The sequence below is a fragment of the Triticum urartu genome, chromosome 3A, assembly GCF_056163025.1.
Source record: "Triticum urartu cultivar PI428250 chromosome 3A, HENAU_Tu73, whole genome shotgun sequence".
NCBI lineage: Eukaryota > Viridiplantae > Streptophyta > Magnoliopsida > Poales > Poaceae > Triticum > Triticum urartu.
In genome coordinates, this window is record NC_141875.1 from 39,196,452 (window position 1) to 39,218,284 (window position 21,833).

Sequence of the window (21,833 nt, forward strand, 5' to 3'; positions counted from 1 at the left end):
GCATGTGAATTCCAGGGACCTGCATGTGACTAGAGATGGCCATGGGGTCCGCCTTCGGCTGTGTGGCTCCCGCCGAAGCATCATGATGTCAAGATGAATTTTGATGGCGGCTTTTCGAAGATCAGAGATCGGGCAGCAGCAGCAGTGATATGCAGGGATAAACGCGGCAACTTTCTAGGTGCCTCGGCCATCATCCACGAAGGCCGCCTTGATCCAACGATTATCGAAGCACAGGCCTGTTGCGAGGCCCTCTCCCTCGCCTCTGATTTGCAGGTCTTTTCTCTGTGTGTGGCCTCGGACTGCTTGGAAGTAGTGATGAATATTCAAGAGGAAGTTCCCTGCCGATATTTCTCCATCCTACAAGACATCAAGTACCAGAGGAGTCAATTCCACGATGTAAAGTTTCTTCATGAGAGTAGGAAGCACAACGGTGAAGCACATGCCTTAGCAAAGGCAGCTGCCTCCCTTAGCCCCGGGCGCCATGTGTGGCTTGGCATTTTGCCCGATATTATCTGTATTCCCATGTGTTTGAACTGTTAATAAAGGATGCAGTTGCTCAAAAAAAAAGAATAACTTTTGTCTCAAAAAGAATTAACCTTTCTCCTCCAGCCATTGCCGGCGGCGCCCCCATCCGCGGCGAAGTCGCCGGTGAAGTTGGTCATCTGGCCGCAGGGCATTTCTGTCGCCATATCTGGCGCCCAGTACCACGTATTTCTACCGCGCTCCATCAGCAGCCGCGCCGCCCCTAATCGCCGGCCTCTAGCGAGGGGAACCGCGTTGCCGTCTTCGGTTTGATCCCCCTCAATCCTCATCGGTGGAGGTAAACTCCCTTATCAATTACTCACTCGGGCAGAAATTCGATGATGAAACACTCACGCATGGGTTCTTCAGTAGGGACAAGCATGGCAGGTCAAGGATAAGGTTTGAGATGAACCACATGAAGCGTCAGGCAGGTCAATATAACCTCTATATTGCAATTTACGCGATGATTTGGTGCAACGGCATTGCATTATGTGGTGAGCCGAAAACCAAAAGGGATTAAACATGGCATAGCTGATGTAGTGATGTCTATATGTCTTGCTGATGTAGTGACGTAGTGATCTCTGTATGTCTTGGTATAGTTGGACATTTTCATGGCTTGGGTTCATGGTTGGCGGGTGGTGCGGAGAAAAAACCAATCATCAGGAGGCATCATTATAGTTGACAAGTTTCCTTACCGATTCTAGTCCTTGCCCTGTGATTATTTTGTCACGAAGCTTATCTTGGTTATCAAACCATGGACCGTCATCCGAGCTCCACCTACTCAGCATTTCCAACACAACCGTGCGACAGCCGTAAACATCTGACTTGAAAGATATTGTTCCGAAGTTCAGAAATTATTATACTCCATCCGTCTCCAAATAAGTGTCGTTGATATAGTACAAAGTCGTACTAATTTTGTACTAAATCAGCGACACTTATTTTGGGACGGAGGGAGTAGCATTTAAATATTTTCTGAGCACGACGAGTTAAACAGTTGAAAGCCATATTTTCCATCTTTTGAGGAAGCCGAGCCATCTTTTTAGACATAAGAACAGGATGCATATCACTACCTCCTCTGCCCTCTGGTCATTGTGCAGTTTTTCATTCAAAAAGCTCTGAATTTCAGCAGTCCCCACAAAATGAGTCATTTTTCTAGACAGAGGTTTCACTATTGGAGAACTGTGTGCAAAGTCCATTTTTTTGCCCTCTTCTGGATTTTTTTCTGTTATGTCTGTATGATGGCCGCTCCATATAAAACTGGAGTATTACATAGGAACTGTGAAGGAACAAAGAGAGCTTAGAGATGATTAAAGGAACTCCCTGCCTTTCCAAACTTAGTGGATTATTGTTAGTACAAAAAGCACTTGTTGATACTAAACATTTGGTGTTTATTAGTGTCTCGAAGTCCCAATTTGCTTTCATACGGTGCATCTCTCTGCTTTCTCCACACATGTGGAAAATTTCAAGTACAATTACTAGAAACAGATTTGCAATGGGAGAAACTGGACAAAACAATAAAATTGACTTATTCGTCTGTTGTAGAGGCTCAGAAGCTGCTTGGAATCAGCTCAAGACCAAGACGTCTTTACTGACGAAAATGTCTTATTCACAATGATGGTTCTGCGGTTCCCGTGCAACAGAGAAGGATGGCCAGAGCCTTGTTATCTTGGGTTCTCTGGCCAATATGTAAAGAATGCAAACTAGGCATCTTAGTATCTCTGGAGTGCTGAAGCACCAACATTGACTTCACTGTTGATCAAACCCTTGAAGTGCCTCCCTTGCTGGTGAATACGGTTACAGGGCTGGGATAGTGTTAGGTTTAGAAGAACCTCATGGGGGAAAGCCCAGGAAATATGGATCAAGATCGAAGATCTGTGTGGCACTGTGACCTTAATCGATGAAAATGATATTTGTGTGTAGCTACTGGACAGATCTAGGCAATTTACAGTTAGGTTATGAACTTTGCAAGCTAAATTTTAATCTGAGTTCCTCCTCCTACTCACATCTTTGCAAGCTAAGAATCTGAATTCTTTGTATTGAAAATGTAGCAAAATCCTTTCACAGTCAGTGGAAGGAAGAATAAACATCTCATCAATTATCAACACTTTTTGGTTATCTGGGATGTTTAAGAAAGAGCAAAAATTTATCAATGAGTGTACATTTTACAGTTTTCTTGTAACGGCTTACAATAGGTTTGAGCTACCTTTTCTCCTTTTGAGGAAATCAAGCTGTACCTAATGTCATAAAAACCAAGTTTGACATGCTGCAGAACATAAAGGCACTTGCGGTAACTAACATATACCAACTGATCGGTTTTTGTTAGTTAGTCCCTTGGACTGCCCATTTACTTCTCTGCTTTATTGGAGCAATGAGAATTTTACAACATGTTAGTAATTTTCAATTTCAACCATGATTACTCAAAACAGATTTGCGCTACAGGTGGAGCTCAAGAGCAATACACGTGGAGCTCAACGGAAGCAAATGAGCTCAAAGGAACATTTTAAAATTATTGAACATTTTTCAGCTGGAATACATTAAAATCAGAGAAACAGCCGAAATAAAAACAGAGCTGAAGAGCTACACAAAAAATCTGGGTGCGACAATCCGTGGGCTGCATACTTGGCTGGGCTGTCCATGCCCGCACGAGCCAGGGGCCTTGCTCCTCTTACCCTTCCTCCTCCGACGCTCAAAGAAAAAGAAAAGGGAAACCTTTCTCCTCCAACCATTGCCGGCGGCGGCCCTATCCGCGGCCGAGTCGCCGGTGAAGTGGGCCGTCTGGCCGCAGGGCATTGCCGCGCCATTCCTTGTGCCCAGTGTCACATCTTTCTACCGCGCCCCATCCAGCAGCCGCGCCGCCCCTAGTCGCTGGCCTCCAGAGAGGGGAACCGCGTTGCCGTCTTTGGTCTGATCCCCTCAATGGTCGTCGGCTGAGGTAATTAGCCAACTCCCGTGTTAATTACTTTCTCAGGCAGCAATTCGAAGATAAAAGACTCACACATGGGTTCTTCGGTAGGGAGAAGCATGGCAGGTCAAGGATGAGGACGGTGATGAACCACGCGAACAACAGGCGCAGGCGGTTCAATGTAAGCAGCAGCCTCTCCATTGCAAATTATTTGATGATTTGGTGCAACGCCATTACATTATATGGTCAGTGGAAAACCAAATGGGATTATGGTCAGTAGCATAACTGATGTAGTGATGTAGTATATGGCTAGCTAATTAACAGTCCAAGAGTAACCAAGTACAGTGTAGTTGGACATCTTCATGGCTTGGGTTCATCGGCTGGCCCAGAAACAGAGCAGATTGCCTACCAGTCATTGTTAGACTTGGCAAATTTACTCACTGATTCCAGTTCTTGTCCAGTTATTAACTTTTTCTCACAAAGCTCATTTTGCCTATCAAACCAAGGGCCATCATCTGAGTTCCTCCTCCTGCTCACCATTCCCAACACAAGCATATGCCCTGCCGTTATTAACATCTGACTTGTAGTATAGTTTTCCGAAGTTCAGAAAAATATTTTTGTTCTGGTGAGGCATTGCACTGTTACTGTAGCTGCAGTCAGTGTGATTGTGATGATTCCCCACAAAAAATAAGAAATGTGATTGTGATGATGCTTTCATCCCTAGCACACAGTTTTGTAAGCCCCAAACCTTGAATATTTAGATTTAGATTGAAATTATAGAAAAACCATCTAGCTGCCAACAGAACAAAAAAAATGCTTCCTTTGTTTACATTTAGCAAATTCCTATTTATATAGCCTTTAAAAATTTCTGAGTACGACTGGTTGAACAATTGAATGCCATATTTTCCATCTTCTGAGGAAACCGAGCAATCTTTTTAGACACAGGAACTTCATAGACATCACTACCTCCTCTGCCCTCTGGTCACCATTGTATACCAAATATCTCATTGTGCAGATTTTTTTTTCTTCAAAAAACTCTGAATTTCAGCAGTCCCCACAAAACAGCCATTTTTCTGAAACAGAAGTTCTACTATTGCAGAAGTGTGTGTAACGTACATTTTTTCCCCTCTTCTCAAAAGAAGAAATTTTGTTATATCTGAATGACGGCCACTCCATATGAAACTGGAGTACTACATAGGATCTCTGAAGCAACAAAGAGAGCTTAGAGATCAATAAAGGAACTTCCTGCCTTCCCAAACCTAGTGGATCATTGTAAGGACAAAATTTTAAACATGCTATTAATTTTAAGTACAATAACTAGAAACAGATTTCCATTGGAAGAAACTGGACAGAACAATGAAATTTAGTTATTCATATGTTGCAGAGGCTCAGAGGCTGCTTGGAATCTGCTCAAGACCTGGATGTATTTACTAACCAAAATGTCTTATTCACCATGGCTCTGATTCCTGTTCAACAGAGAAGGATGGCCAGAGCCTCACTATCTTGGGTTCTCTGGTCAATATCTAAAGAATGCGGTCTAGGCATCTTAATATCTCTGCAGCACTAAAGCAACAACATCGACTTCACATTGATCAGGTCCTTGAAGTGCCTCCCTCGTGGCGAATACAATTACAGGGCTGGGATAGTGTTAGGGTTAGAAGAACCTTCTGGGGGGAGCCCAGGAAATATGGATCAATATCCAGGATCTGTGTGACACTGAATTGATGAAAATGATATATGGGTGTATTTGCTGGACAAATCTAGGAAATTTACAGCTAACTTCTTAGATTTGCAAGCTGAGTCTCAATCTGAGTTGCTCTTCAATATGAGCTCCTATTCACAATTTAACTAAATATCTGAAATCTTTGGATTGAACATGTAGCAAAATCCTCCCAGTCATTGGAAACAAGAAAAAATACATATCTCATCTATTATCAACACTTTAGGTTATCTGGAGTGTTAAAAAGGGCAAACAATATCAATAGATGTAGCATTTTACAGTTTTCTCAAAACGGCTTAGAATAGGTTTGAGCCATCTTTTATCGTTTTGAGGAAATCAAGCCGTACCTAGCATCATAAAAAGGCAGTGGAAATGCTGCAGAACATAAAGGAACTTGTAGTAACTAACATACCAACTGATTGATGTCAATTAGTTAGTCCCTCAGATTGCCAATTTGCTTTTACTCTGCATTTCTCTGCTTTATTGGAGCTATGAGAAGTTTAAAACTTGTTATTAATTTCAACCATGATAGCTCAAAGCAGATTTGTGTTACAAGGAAAACCTGAACAAAACAATACAAATAAGTTCATCTGATTGTAATAATTTGAGAAAATACAGCAGTCCATAGCTTTGTTTTACATAAGAGAATCCCCTACTTACAATCTAATTAGCTACCTTGTCAGGATTGTCTCGTTTCACCTAGGGCCTGATACATCTGAGGCTAGAGGTGGAGCTGAAGACCTCACATTTCCAGCACTACCAAAATTTGCTGAATTCACAACAAAGTGATGATCTATGTTGATGTCTATATTCATGGCACCTTCCAATACTTTTACTACCTCAGACATTTTAGGCCTTCTTTTGCAATCAATCTGCAAGCACCACATTGCAAGCATCATCATCTGAATTACATCTTGCTTGTGTGCTTGCATGTCGGTGCTGTTATTGTCAATCAAATCTACCAACCGATCACTCTTCACCTTTTCCTCCAATAGGGTAATGAGATGAATGCTCTCCTCTGACCGGGAAGTGTCAAGGTTCTTTCTTCCACTCATGATTTCCATGACCACAACGCCAAAGCTATAGACATCTGCCTTTTCCGTGATCTGTGATGTCAACCATTCAGGAGCTAAATACCCAGGTGTGCCTCTCATTCTAGTAACCACTTGGCTCATATCCCTGTCAATGAGCTTGCATAGTCCAAAATCAGAAAGTTTAGCATTGAAGTTGTCATCTAAGAGGATGTTTTGTGGTTTGACATCCAAATGAGCAATTCGTTTTGTGCACTCCTCGTGAAGATACGTGAGGCCCTTAGCTATATGAGTGATAATCTTGCACCATGTGCTCCAATGTAGAGGAGGAGCATCATTGTCATGTCGACAATAGATCCATCTGTCCAAGGATTCTTTGGGCATGTACTCATATACCAAGAGCCTATGGGATTTCTCTGCACAGAAGCCAATCAATCTCACCAGGTTAATGTGATGAATGCTGCCAATTGTCTGAACCTCTGCCGAAAATTCTGTTTTGCCTTGACCAGATCGATCCAAACGTTTTACCGCAATCCTTTCATCAGCAAATTGACCCTTGAAAACAGACCCAAATCCTCCTTCCCCGAGCTTGTCTTTGAACTGCTCGGTTGCTGCTTTTAGCTGTTGAAATGTGAACCTCATTGGTGTTCCTTGTAGCTCCCCAAACTCTTCCTCTTGTTCCATCCCATGCTGCCGTTGTGTTCTTCGTTTACGTATGAAGAAACTGACAAGGAACAAGATGGTGAGGAAAATGAAGCCACCTACCGGAGCTAGAATTGCGACAACTCTTCTTACAGAGGGGGGGTTTGGTTTCATGCTTGTTGGCCCAATAGCTGCAGGCAGAGTACTTGGGGTCGGTGGTGTTACCTCGGCCGGGGGCGCGGGCAGGGGACTGTCAGCTGTAGATTTGGTGCAACGGCATTGCATTATATGGTGAGCCGAAAACCAAATGGGATTAAACATGGCATAGCTGATGTAGTGATGTCTATATGTCTAACTGCCATGCTTTAAGCTGATGTAGGCCTAAATCCTAACTGCACACTTTTCTGCCTTTCAGGAAATTGTTAGGTTGCACATCTTAATTTGTTCATTCCTAATCTGTTGTTATGATCTGTCGTGGCATTCCTGATCTGGAATCTGCAGTCAGCAACAGTTTAGAAGCAACCTAGTGGTTGGGGGCAAGCTGAAGCTGACAGCGGTTGGCAGCTGCCTGGAAGCAGCTGGAGGCCTCCTTCACCCATCGACGACTGGCCTAGCTATCATACGCTGTCAACCACATGGAGCCATGCAGGCATGTCTCACTCACCATAACTCTGTGTCTTGCGTGCAAACAAGGGCGGTGAAAACCTTGTGATATTTGCGAACATCGCTGTTAATTGGTAGCTGTTCTTTCACTACCAGAATAAACCCCTATGCCTACGGCCCAGGCCATAGGCATAGCCCTGATTCCCATCAGGACAGGCCTATGCCGACGGCCCCCGTAGGCATAGGGCCGTCGGCAACATATGCGTCGGCGTATCCCGGGATGCCGTCGGCATAGATGATATGCCGACGGTGTCCGTACATCTATGCCGACCGCCAGGGTCGTCGGCAAAGTTCCATGCTAACGGTGGCTGCCGGCGTCGCCGTCAAGTGCTGCCCATAAAGGAGATGCCACGTGGCAGGGCTATGCCTACGGTTGTGCCTTTGGTATTTTTGTAGCGCTGGATCTAAGGTTGCACGACATTTTTGGTTGCGCCCTTGGTAAAATTAAATCTCACAGCTAGTATTAGCTGATTGTAGTTCTATTTCTGAGTACAGTACTGGTATGTACCCTGGCTCTTCCAAATTAATTGAAGTTCTAGTTTTGTTCATTTTCTAGCCTGGTACTACTGTCAAGAAGGGAAAACCACCATGTATGGTTTATTTTGAAATTACTAACCAGTAAGCATTGTGTTAACGACACATGAGCAGGTTAGTTAAGAGTTCCATTGAATGAACTGGAATAAACAAATACTTGACCAAAGCTATGCTCCCTTTGTTGTGGCCGAGACTGCCCTACTGCATTAAACCGCCTCCTATATATCACAACTGAAAGACATTCCATGATATGAGTATTTGGCAAGCTTTGTTCTTTCTTTCATCTCTAAAACATGCATGCTTGCCCTTGTTCCTGAGATAGCTAGTCTGACTTCATGAATTCCAAAAGTTGTTAATTTTAGTTAAGAAAAGAGCAAGATTAAAACAAATATAAGTATTGGATAAAGAATATAAGTAGCTTTGAGATTTCAAACCTGTAAACTAAGTTAGTAGTTGACATTTGATTATACATATTTACTAATCTGACAATTGATTTGGATATCCCAAGAATTAAGACAACAGCATTGAATGATAACATACAGCTAGTAGGAACGGTTGTAAGTTAGGTTTGACTGTCAAACAAAGGGACGATTGCTAATCAAGCCCAAGGCCATGACTTAAGAAGCAGAATGAAGATGTCTGAGCCTGGTCTCTGGTTTGTAAGCCTAAGGATAAGGGAGGCATGGGAGTCATTAACCTGCAGATTCAGAATAGAGCTCTGTTATCCTAAAAAAAAGAATAGAGCTCTGTTAACCACAAAGCTGCACAAATTTTCAAATTTTACACTAAAGTTGATGTGCCAGGAAAACCACACTCCCCTGGCGCCGCCCCGCTCAGGCGACTCACGGGGCAAAAACACTAGCCGTGCCGTCGACCCCCCTTCTCCCCTAGCCTCTCCCTCGCCACATCCGCCAAGGATGGTAGCGGCGGGGCCTCCTGCTGCCCTGCTCTCCCGCGGGGAGCTCTAGATCTGGAGCGGTGGCTCCCCTGGTGAGGCACTACCGGCACGGTGAGCGGCGGTGCGGGCGTTGGTCCCGATGCCCCTGGCCGCGTGGGCGATTGGAGCTCGGTGGATGTGGGCGGGCACGTCATGGCTGCTTCGGCTGCCGGCGGTGCTAGATCTGGTGCCTCCCCTCCCTCCCCTGCTTGGCGTGTGTTCCCTCCTGGCTTGGTTGTGCTTTCCTGGGTCGATGGCCCTCGGGCAGGAGGTGCTGGTGGTGGTGGAGAGCTCTGGCTGGGAGAAATCCCTGTCCGGACATGGTCCGCCGCAACGGCGACGCCTGAGGGCGCCGTTTCCTTTCCCGGAGGCATCGGTTTGGTCTGGCTCCCCCACTTTCCCCTCCCCTTGGTCTCCCGGGCGAAAGCCCTAACTCTGTTAGGCGGCGGCGACGCTCTCTATGCCGCTTTGGGAGCTCTGTGGGTGGTGGGCGCTTTTGGGTGGTAGGTGGCAGCGGTGATGAGGCCCTCTTCGTCCTAGCGTGAAACTTCCTCCTCTGGTGGCCGGATGTGCGCAACGGCGACAAGGAGAGTCTCCGACGGCTTGGTGCGGATGCGCCGACCCTCTCTATGTGACCATCTTCCGATGACATCCAGCCCATCCTGCAACGGTGCGGCGCCTTCGATCCAGGCGAGAAGGTAGTGGCCTTCTTCGAGGATGGTGTGCTGGATGTGCGGTGCTTGGGTCCGTAGCTACTTGGCGACGGCATGCCCCGCTGGAGTCGGACCTTCTCCCCTTCGAGCCGGTGCATTCCTGTTTTTGCTGCAGCATTCATGGAGTAGGACCTCGACGTCTTCCGCTACTGTATCCATTGTATATCCTCGTTGTTCGTAGCGTCTGAGGCTTACTTTGATGTTGTCCAATGTCTTTGTATCTTGCCGCATTATTCTTCTTTCTCTTTGCCCGTGGGCATGCTTGTAATCCTGGCCGGTTGACGGCTTTGTTAATTCAAAGTTGGGCTAGGCTTGAGCACCATCTCGGGCTCGGTTGATGCCTTTTATCTAAAGTTGATGTGCCATGGGTATCTCTTATTTGGAAGACATATTATGATGGAGTGGTTCCTCATGCAACTGTTTTGGTTCTTTTGTGGAGGGATGTTATGAAACTTAGTGATGTTTACAGAAGTATTAATGTTGTCAAGGTTAATATGGGTGACTCCATCCTCTTCTGGTCTGATGCTTGGTTACCCAACGGATCGGTTCAGCCTATGCATGAACGTTTTGCCAAGCTTTTCTCATTTTTGCTGGATGGCAAGATATCAGTCAAGGATTTCTTGGATTCTGGTGATCCTATTTATTCCTTTGCTCTTCCTCTCTCAATTGAGGCCATGGGAGAATACAGTTCCTTGCAACAGGCCATTTCTAATCAACCCAGGTATGCTTCAATTCCTGGCATTTGGTCCTGGCCAGATAAGATGGGTGCATATTCGGCCAAGAGTTTCTATGAGATTATGCACAACCACCTTCCAGTTGATGAGCAATGCACGTGGATTTGGAGTAGTAGATGCACCATGAAAAATCAAGGTTTTTGGGTGGCATCTGTTAAATGATACTCAACACTAGAGATATGCTGCTACACAGACATTGGAGATCAACTCAGGATGGAAATTTCAGTGTCTAATGCCCCACTCATACACATGAGACCAGAGATCATCTATTCTTCGCCTGCAATTTCAGCATCGGAGTATGGACTACTTGCAGATCTACTGGGGGTGGTTTTAACATCACATAATGTCTTTTTGCAGGCAGGAGGGATTTCAATAACCCTCTTTTTTGAGGTGGCCTTGATTGCTACTTGAAACATACTCCCTCCGTTCCGAATTACTTGTCTTAGATTTGTCTAAATACGGAGGTATCTAGCACTAAAATGAGTGTAGATACATCCGTATCTAGACAAATCCAAGACAAGTAATTCGGAACGGAGGGAGTAGATCATTAGGAATGGTATGGTTTTTAGGAGTGAGAGACCCAATTTTGCATTCTAGAGATACAAATTCATTCATGATATTCTTTGATGCCTCGTAGGATTAATTCCTCTGTTAAGCCTTTGTTACTTGCTTGCATTAACTCTCTTCCTTACCTTGTAACTTCCTGTATAGGTCAGTTGCCTACCTTGTAAATATTTCTACATTATCATCCTCAACATAACCCACTGCAATGTCCATCCACCTCGTCCTTGACCCAATGTTAGGAGGGGTTTTGAATGTTGCGCATTATGCCCTGCAGAAAGAAACAACTGAATTCTTGATACCTTGCAATCCTAGCAACAAGCTACTCCCAGATTCCGATCATCTCTAGCTAAATAGTATACCAATGTTTCTCTTGGAAGCTTATATATGTACCTTTGAAACCTCAGATGGAAGCATTTCATGTATGTGTGTGCCTTCAATGTCCATGGTCGGTCGCCTTTGCAAGTCGAAGAGATCGAGTGTCACTAGAGTCATCATTTCCCACCAAACAGTTGTTGGCATCTATTTATAGGTGGTCTAGACATCATGCAAACTAATGCAACTATATTATTGTCACTTCAGTTTGCTTACAAATAGAAATGAGAAATGCTGGAAAATAACAATGCACTAGTTTATAAAGTGTTGTAGCAGCCCTAAACAAAATGACACTGCTCCTTTCGTTTATCATTTCTTAAGTTTTTTTTGCAAAATTCATCTAGGCTTGTAAACTACTGACTTCGTTCTGTTCTTGGAATGGATGCCGAGGAAGCAAGGTAAGAACAGAGGCTTAGAACATCCACTCCCAACCTAAAAAAGATAACCTATAATTGACAGACCACAGTTCACTATTGCAGATCACCATTCTTTGAGCAGATCAGGCTTAAAAAAATATTGTTATATGTCCCTCCGTCCCATAATATAAGATCCTTTTGCAAGCTAAAACAACTTGAAAACGATTTTATATTATGGGACCGAGGTAGTAGATTTTTAATTTTGTAGACTTAATTTAGTTTTAAAACAACACAACATTTTATACACTTTTTCTGTATTGTGCGACTGGGCGAACAGCCAGGCACAGTGTTGTGCAGTGTCACATGTTAAATAAGCCAACATTTTCAATGTAGAGCAACCATGAGCCCACTAGATAATAGTCAGTCTCACCAATGATATCATTAAACACAAAGAACATATTTGTATGCAGTAGTTTTGGAATAATTTTGCACTGCTGAGCTCATAAGTTTGCTGGCACCATGGATCGACCATGTTACAGAAGGTACAACAATTAGGTTGATATGCACGAGCTGCCGTAAATGAATTATCTATCACCCCAAGCCCAATGGCATACATGCAAGCCCCCAGTTGGCAGCCAAGATGGCGTATACGACGTACCCTGGAGGCTTGGATGGCATTCTCTATACCTAAGCTACACCAAACTATTCTCGTGAGAGCTTTATTTGTATGGCATCCCAACTTAGGATGGACGTATGTGCCTTTAACATGGAGAAGGGCATTGGTGGTTGCCATCAAAATCAGTGAGGCTGGGTAAAGTGGAATTCATCTTTCTCAACCACCCTTGTGTATGCAATCGGTTTGAAGTCATAAGGTCTTCAAATAACTTGAAAACAATACACAAATCCGAATTGTAGGATAATATCTAGGCATACATATGTCATTTCCTAGCTTCAAACAATTGTGTCCACTTTCCTTTTTTCACGAATACACACGGAGACGTATCATTTGATTGATAGGTAGAAGGGAGTACAGGGTAGTAACCTCACACAGCGTACACTGAGAGGCGCCGATGAAGTTACAACTGGACAGAGAGGAATGGGTTGCTCGGCCCCGGTACAAGGAGACCAGACTGTAGGGAGAATCCTAGTTAGTCCCTTGGCACCCGCGCGTTCCAATCGCCGGGCCTCGTCCTTGATGCCGGAGATCAGCTGGGCGTTGGAGGGGCGCTGGAGGGGTGCATACCCGCGTTTCCACTTTCCTGATATAGATCATCTTGACTTGCTTTTTCTGCATCTAGAAAACGACACTTTCTGTAAACTTGTTTGAAATTTTCATAAATAGCAGCCACCTTAAATTCTGCATTACTAATACAACTAGCGCCTGTTAAAACGATGTAATTCAGTGCAATATTATTGTAATTGTATTGGAGATGGAGTAACTAGATATATTGATCCAAAGGTTCAGAAAAATGAATGAGCCCCAAGAATATTGCAGCAACATGCAAATTCACAGTCCCAGCAATCAAGATACATACACACCATCCTAGAATATCAACCTATGAGCTTTTTATGTTTTTGTGTTTTTTATGCTGGCCCAAGCAACCAATTTTGCCAAACTAAGAATCACCTCTCAATTGCAAGGCCCGAGTCGAGGAGATATAACAACTTTGGATCTTTGGCTCCACTTGCTACAACACCATCACTGAGACCATAAAGTACTAGCAGTGCCCTTTGCTTCCTGAGAGAGAACAAAATAGCACGCTGCCTGGACGATGATTTGGTCGTTTCCGAGGTAGGCTGCAAAGCCAACAATAATCAACAAACATACATTCATCAGTTGTTCTCTATATTATTTTAGGCATTCCCGTCTCTGAATCAACTCAGGTCGTCAGCCAGCATAGGTAATCAACATGAAGGAACCCTAGCCATAGTCCTCTTGTTTCCAAGGTAGGAAGCAAAATCAACAAACCACGTTTTCATCTCCATCCCTGCGTATGTTGTTCTATTCCGCTCGTCATGTCCAAATTCATACCAATCAAAAACGACATCAGGTCCTCTGATTTTTGTGGTTTCCTATCTCTTTCTGTAATTCAGGACTTCCTTTTTCGCTGAGCAAAGACAACATGTTTTTTTTTAAGCACAAACCGTAGAACAATTGTTCTAGGGTATTTTTCATTAATTAAGAACAGAAGAAGTACAATATATACAAAGTAAACTCAAAGAAAAAAGAAAAAACTGTCAGGATTAGCCAATGCCAGTTCTTGTGACTATCATGTTCAAATTCCAATTGATAGGTTGCTAGTGCAGATCATCAAAGATGTGCACCAATCCATCCTTGTGGAACAACTAGGTGTTTTGCCTTGATTCTGTGCTTCGGTAGTTTGAAGTCCTATTTGAGTTTAAACTTCCAGCAATTTACAATAGGTACCCCATTTCTAAAGAATTTTCCATTCCACGGAATCCGTATGTTCTAGCAACCTTGAATGACAATTTCCATAGCAATTTGAGGGGGAAGCAGCTGATGGGCTAATAAGATATCATCCAAAACAGAGTTACCTAATTTATTTTAGGAGAGGATATTGTTCCATCAATCTTTGGAGAAGCAACAATCCCAAAAAAGATGTCTTGAAGTTTCTTCGGTGTTTCCATTACAAAATACAGAGTCATACCAATCCAGATGGAAGGATTTCCTTTTCAGTAGATTTCTGGAGTTAACGCTATCATATAAGAGTAGCAGAAGAAAATCTTATGTTTTTTTTGCAGGGAGAAAATCTTATGTTTGAGCTTACAAGAACACTTCCAGATCCATTTGAATAACATAGGTTCATCCTCCTTGGGGCAAAGGTCATTGTAGAACTCCACGCACCAGTCAGTTCACCCAAAAGCTCAAGCTATTGGGAAAAGGTGGGCTATGCATTTATACTTCAATATTGCCCCTCACGCGTGGCTCCCTTGGGCCTAAACATGGACCGAAAATGGGCTGCAATCTTATTTTTAAATTGCATCAGCCGGGTGTTAAACTCAAGACTTCTTGGCTTTGATACCATGTAAAATTGCACGCATCAGCCAGTTTGCCCAAAAGCTCAAACTATGGGAGAGGGCCCGACATTATACTCCAATAGTCATGATACATTTTAATTGAGGATTATTTATTTCTCTGCCCACATCATTTCCATAGATCATTAGCATGAGGTTACTTTTCTGATTAATCAGACTCTGAAGCTCAATGAACTAGTTTTGTAGTCTTGAGCAAACAAAGGAGTTTGGAAGAATTGAGTTGAATCTTCAGAATTTATCCAAGTAGCCACAGTTTGATTATCATTTATCACAAAGGAATGCAGTTGTGGAAATTTTTGCCATAAAGGTTGATCACACCGTCATGCCACAGAAGAGTAGCTCTCCCATTACCTAATTGACATATTGCAAAGAAAACATGTTCTGGCAATAATATTAAAATTTGGTCCGTCTGCAGATCTAATGGAGAATTTTGGCCAGGCCTAAGAGGATTACGTGTACACGAAGTTGGGTCGGATCATACTTTGGATGCATTTGGGTTGTACTGAAGAAGGTGGTGTACTGTATCAGATTTTTTTTTCTTGAAAAAAATTGACTGGTGTTTGTATCAGTTTTTCTAGGCAGAAAACAAAACTATATAAAATATAAATGGTATGGAATCTTGCATATGAAAGATTATTTTATTTGTCTCTCTCTGTCCCTCAAAATAAGCTATACTATATAAAATATAAATGGTATGGAATCTTGCATATGAAAGAGTATTTTATTTGTCTCTCTCTGTCCCTCAAAATAAGCTATAGTGTTTGTCTCTGCAGCTTAATCTTCCATTAGTTCCATGCGCTTAACACACATATGTTCCTGGTTCCTAGCACATGTTCAACTATTGTAGAGTGGTGAGCTACCTCATGTGACTTTGACTTGGATGAACCATGGGAGAAGAAGACGGAGAAGGATTCAGGTGAAGAACAACTAGCTAAGCTACACGACAAGGATAGGCTGTATCTGGAGTGCAGATAGGGCATGTGGTTTCTGGAAGCTGCGGTGCCTTCGGAGAGGCTTCGTGCAAAACGTTAAGCCCCTGCAAGACACTTTGATACGGAGAGTCCATTCTGTATGAAGGGTACATATTGCCCAGTACATCAGTACATGTGGTGCCCTCTAGTTCATACGAGATCCTGCTTCAGACGAAACAGCTAAATTCTTGATACCTTCCAATCCTACCAAAAGCATGCATAGTCCCAAATACCAATCATCTCTAGCTAGTACAACAGAGTTTCACTTGCGAGCTTATTTATGTACCTTCAAAGCTTCAAATGGAAGCCCTTCATGTATGCGCCTTTAGTGCGCCCATTGCCAGTCGTAGTCGCAAGTGGAATAGATCGAGTGACTAGAGTCGTCCTTTCTCACCAACCAGCTGATAACGTTTATTTATCGCGTGTCCAGACATTACGTAAAATTTATGTGCAACTGCATTGCTGTCACTTTGGTTTGCTCAAAAATAGATATGAGAAGTGCTGAAAAATAATGATGTACAAGTTTATGGAGCATTGTAGCAGTACTAAAAAGTAATCAAAACTCATTTCAACTAACACTTACAAATTTATTTTTAAAAATTCAAAACTTGCTATGTGAACAGTTATAATCAGCTAACTTGCTAACTCCTTATTTTGAAATTTACTCCCTCCGTTCCTAAATATTTGTCTTTTTAGAGATTTCAACAAGTGACTACATACGAAGCAAAATGAGTGAATCTACACTCTAAAATATGTCTATATACATCCGTATGTTATAGTCCATTTAAAATCTCTAAAAAGACAAATATTTAGGAACGGAGGGAGTATAAAAGATGCAATTACATGTTTTAAATAAACATGTGCAAAAATCTCGTGTGTAGTTGTGAAAATACATTATGGATGAGCGATGTTTCATGGAATACTAGTTTTGTTTGTCATCTGCAAAGAAAAACAAAATGTGGTAGTAGGTAACTACCATAGCCCGCGCGGCGGCACGCCGCGCCCGGTGAAGCATTGTATTTATACGGACCATAAAGACCATTGTTATATTTTTAATGATAGAATTGTACATGACTAAAACCCAAAAAGAGTAATGAAAGATGAAAAAGGAGTACATTTATTGCAACCATGTATGATAAATACCGATGAACGGAAGGGTACTACTAATAAGGTCTACTTATTGGCACCATATACATCCCATTCTATGGAACGTATCATATAGGATGATGCAACCGCATGAAAGTAAATGATTGCAGATGGCCCTAGTTCTGTTAAATCATCTTAGTGTAGCCTCATTTAGGATAGTGCTTGTAATGAAGTGGTAGAGAGCTTTTGCAAATTCCTGTATCTGTCCAAACGGTGTCTTTGCTCCTGTGTATGTCATTATGGTGAACTATGCACTTGAATATAAATTAATACATAATTATCTAAAGCTCGTTGTAAACTATCATAAGATGATAGAATTTTTTTTGAAGGGAAGATGACTGAACTCGAAATGAGATTTGGAACACCAAATTGACCAACACCAGAGATAGAACTTCCAGAAATATTCTCTCTCATATCACCAACATCATCAACAGCAACCATTTCTACAAAATATAAAGAAGGATGAGCAACACAGAACAAATACAAAAAATAATCCTAAAATATACCAGACATCTTTTTTTTGCTTCTCACTAATGAAACTCACCCTTAATAACATTAAACAAAACATCGTCTAAATCTGTATATTCTTTCGAAAGAATGAAAACCAGCGACCAGTAAACGTCACTGAAGCATGGTCATGCTTTTTGTAGCTCATGAACGCTTTGGACCGTGTGACCACGTCCACATGTAACTCTCGAGAACAGTTCAGTCTGAATTCTGAACATAAGATTTTGTCCATTTGTATACTCTACGCACTAACAAAGATCATATTGAAAAGCAAGGGCTCGCCTAAAAGTGTCGCTGCTTCTTGAACACACACACATTGTTTAGAGAGTACTATCAAAGGAGCGCGCCCGCCATGTAATTCTTGAAGAACTATTCAGTCTAGAATCTGAATAGGAGCCCTTCTGCATTTGTTATACACCACACATTGACTCCTGTTGAAAAATAAAGAGTTGTCTACCCTAAAATTGCAAGTGAATTTAGGTGGAAACGTCGTACTTCGTGCGCCGGGTGGGAGTAGGGATCCAGTGCCGCACGGCAGGGCTAAACTGGATGGACACCACGCACGGTAGGGGTCCAGTGGAGCATGCGCAGCTCGATGATCGGCGGGAACGTCAAGCACCAGGGCACCTTGTATTGGTTGATGGAGGCGCCATGAGAGATAGCGTAGTCCATCAGCTCCTCGGACGTGCCGGGCCGGATGACGCGGACCTCGAGCAGCCCGATGGAGCCGTCCGCCACTCTACCATGCATGCACACCGCATTCAGTCCCTCATCCATCTCAAGCGTCGATCGTCGATGGTCTCCTTGTCCACCGTCCAGCCGGCGCCGGCGCCGACCGTCTCCTAGTAGATGAAGTAGTGTCCGGGGATGCTCTTTGTGCTGGTGTACTGTGTACAACGCCATGGACACGCCATGGGGGGAGCCTCGCGATTGCACTGCAAGGAGAGCCATCCACAAAGCAAATGCTATCGCTATGGATAGAAAGACATGGAAGGCAACACACAAAGAAGAGGCACCTCGACTGCTGCCGCCATTATCCGTGCATGCCTCCCACCTACATCTCTCCGTGTAAATCCTCATATGCAGCTCGACGTGCTTGTGGCGCCGTTGCGATACCGCCGCAGCCGTTGCTCTTTTCCGCGAGCATTAGCAGGGGTAATGTGTGTGTGGCCGGCGACACGCTTTACTTCCCCGGACCTGGTGTGTAGGGCGCATGCATGCATCATGTTGGAGGACGTCGTGTCCCGTGTCTGTGACCCGTAACCAGCCACCATCGACTCGGGCAGCTGCGCCGCCGCACCGCAAAGTCTCTTTTACCGGCAACGGGAGCTACCGGGCAACGCACAGCCACTGGGATTCTGCCACATGGTGTGTACCCCCGATACAGTGGCACGTATTTGATATCTTTCCCTGGCTTTAAGCGTTAGTATTTCTCTCTTGTGGGTTCCACCATTAGCAGATAAAGGTAGTATGCATTGTCCTATACTTTTTTTTTCTGACATGGGTACAGGTTATGACACATTCACTCTCTCCTCTCCCACCAACAAACCCATCATTTTATTCACCCCATGACAATTTTAATCATTCATATCTTTTAACTTATAATTTTGTTTATGAAATAATTTATATATTTGAATTAATTGCGCCAAGACATTTAGAACAAGAGCAATCTTGGATATATTTGAAACAAGTTTAATTTTCAACGTTTCAATTAATATATTTCACTCAATATATTTTGTGTGGAACTGCGTATTTTAATGTTTGATACTGATATTTGTGATCAGTGAAATACGTTTCCATTTTGTCAGAAATATGTTTCCATTTGTGATCATTATAGAATTTTTTTATAGATTCAAATTCCTTGCAACATGATCTTCAGAACAAGATCAATCTTGAATATTTTTAAATTAGATTTCAAAACAACATGTTTCATTGTCTTCAAAAAATATCTCGTTACATAGATTTCACTTAGTTCAAAAAATAAATTTCACTAAGTTCATAGATATAAATTATTCCAAAGAATTGAAACATACATTTTGTAACGAGTGAATCACTTTTTACAAACAAGTGAAATATAGTATTTCAATTGAATGACTGTAATATATTTTCTGAAACTAGTGAAATGAGTGAAATCTATCTTTTGTAACAAGTGAAATCACTTTTTTGAAACAAGAGAAATATAGTATTTCAATTGAATGAGTGTAATATGTTTTCTGAAACTAGTGAAATGAGTGAAATCTATCTTTTGTAACGAGCGAAAGCACTTGTAAAGAGATTGTTTTTGTAAAGAGCGAATCAGTTTTCCAAATCACAGAATTGTGTTTTTTCAAACTTGTGAAATGCTCATTTCGGAATGAGTGGAACTATATTCTTTCAAATGAGTGAAACAGTAAAAGTAATTTTTGAGATATATTTTGTAATGAGTGAAAACAGATCTCCAATTCAGCGAAATGCTTTTCTTCAAATATTCTTTGAGATATATCTTGTAATGAGATATATTTTGTAATCGGTTTTCTGAAACAAGTGAAATATAGTTTTTTAGTTGAGCTAGGGTAATGCATTTTCTGAAATAAGTGAAATAAGTTGTTTGAAATAAGTGAAATATATCTTTTTGTTGTGAAACGGCCTTTTTCATTTTTGTCATTTCACTCAATTTTAAGCTCGTTTAAATTATAGCATTGCAGCCCGCGTATTTCTCTCAATTTTTTTAGTATGTTTGTCAAGATGGTTATTCCACTATGGCAACATGAGTGGAAGCAGTTTTTTAAAATGAGTGAATTTTTTTTATTGAGTGAAATATGTTTTTATATAATGAGTGAAATTTGTTTTATGAAATTGGTAAAAATAAAGCTAGTTCAAATGCATCCATAATTGATCTTGTTCTGACGATCTTCTCGCTACGAATTCAAATATAAAAAAAGTTTCAAAACGGAGATTTAGTTCAAAATATATCGATCATTCAAAATATGACTACAAAATAAAATACCCACCTTTGGCATAGAGAGAGAGAATGCATGCAATTGTCCTTCTACCCACTCTCTGGCTCTCTCTGGTGTTAAAGCCGACACAAGCTGACACACCATTGTATTCCTCTCTCCAAGCTTACGTATAACATTAGAAAAGATATCTCATGTTATACATGCAAAGCAAGCACAAATCCCAATATAAGCAGTGGACGGCGGATGCTTCACTGCTAGCTCCCGACACCGGTAAATTTACTTAGTCGGCCGCCGCACGTCCTTTCAGGAACGCGCGTGCAAGGTCGCGGCGCTATACGGCCTCGCCCAGCCGCTGGTCCGCGTCACTGCGCGGAGCTTTGCCCGTCGCCTCATCCAGCAGCATGTCGGCGTCGCACGTCGCGCCCCTGCGTGTGCTCTAGCGGCAACACCCCATGTAGTGCCTCATAGCATGCACCAATCAAGCTGCCTTGCCGCACCACCTTGCTTCAGGCAGTCGCTGCTTCTCCTGCCCTGGTTCCTACCCGTCGGCTAAGGCAGGAACCGACGGTGAGGTGGGATGTAAGGTGCTGCTGGGAGTTGGGAGACGTGCACAGCAACGCAGGTGAGCTCCAGTGACCCGATGAGGAAAGAGGCCGGCGTTTTATACTCCCTCCATTCTAAAATATAGTGCGCCCGCGTTTTCCGAGGTTTCACTTTGACCATAAATTTAACCAACACTACAAGAATCTTGTTAATCCATGACAGAATAAGTCCGTCACAGACCTGTGTAGAACTGTCGTGGAAGGGTGTTCATGACGGAATTGGAATCCGTCATGTATATCGCGTCATAATTTGACCACTGTACACTCCATGACGGATCTTGGCTGTCATGGATGGCACTTAACGGACAAGCTCAGGACGTCGTTAACTTTTCAGCCACGTCAGCATCTGACATGGCGGCCCATGTAGAAATGGGCCATCTAAATATTTTGGCCCGTAAAATTTCAGCAACGTCCATGAGTGGCAGCCCATATAGTAATAATCAACCCAATTAGTATTTACATCCATTAATTTCAGCATAGGCCCACTACTTTCGATCCAGAAAGTTAGTCCATCTCTCTTTCATCATGCATGGAAATTTTAATCCAATAAGAATGGAAATTTTAAGCCAATAAGAATTTGACAGAAAACATATGCTCACATTATTAAAAAAATGAAAATTACATAAACACACCCCAAAATACACCTATACAGGAAATAAAAAAGTTAAGTTTTACAAGTATGTCTCTGAGAAAACTATGCTAATCTATAGCCATGTGGTCGCAGATCCACTTGTCCATGTCGAAGTCTTCAGAACACATGTCTCTTGTAGAAAATGCTCCCCATAAATCAATATCTGCCACATGAAGAAACATTTGTCACTTTAAAAAATATTATAGCCATTAGGTAAACTAGACGAAGTAGCTTACTAATGTCATCAAGTTATATATTTTATTCACTCCCAGGATGCAAAGTAGTGCAAC

At 42.5% G+C, this 21,833-nt stretch overlaps 1 long non-coding RNA gene and 1 pseudogene across 4 annotated transcripts; one reads left to right on the forward strand and one right to left on the reverse strand.

The window, feature by feature from the left end:
- Nucleotides 1-465: 465 nt before the first annotated feature.
- LOC125542586 (uncharacterized) lies at nt 466-16,137 on the forward strand. Of its 4 annotated transcripts, XR_007297964.2 has the most exons (5): nt 466-820; nt 892-3,454; nt 3,536-3,605; nt 14,454-14,594; nt 15,163-16,137. It is a non-coding gene; the product is annotated as an uncharacterized LOC125542586 (long non-coding RNA). The 4 variants fall into 4 exon arrangements; XR_007297963.2 differs by lacking the exon at nt 14,454-14,594; XR_015618057.1 differs by lacking the exons at nt 14,454-14,594; nt 15,163-16,137 and adding an exon at nt 7,233-10,011.
- LOC125542585 (G-type lectin S-receptor-like serine/threonine-protein kinase SD2-5 pseudogene) lies at nt 4,811-7,225 on the reverse strand (annotated as a pseudogene).
- Nucleotides 16,138-21,833: the final 5,696 nt, after the last annotated feature.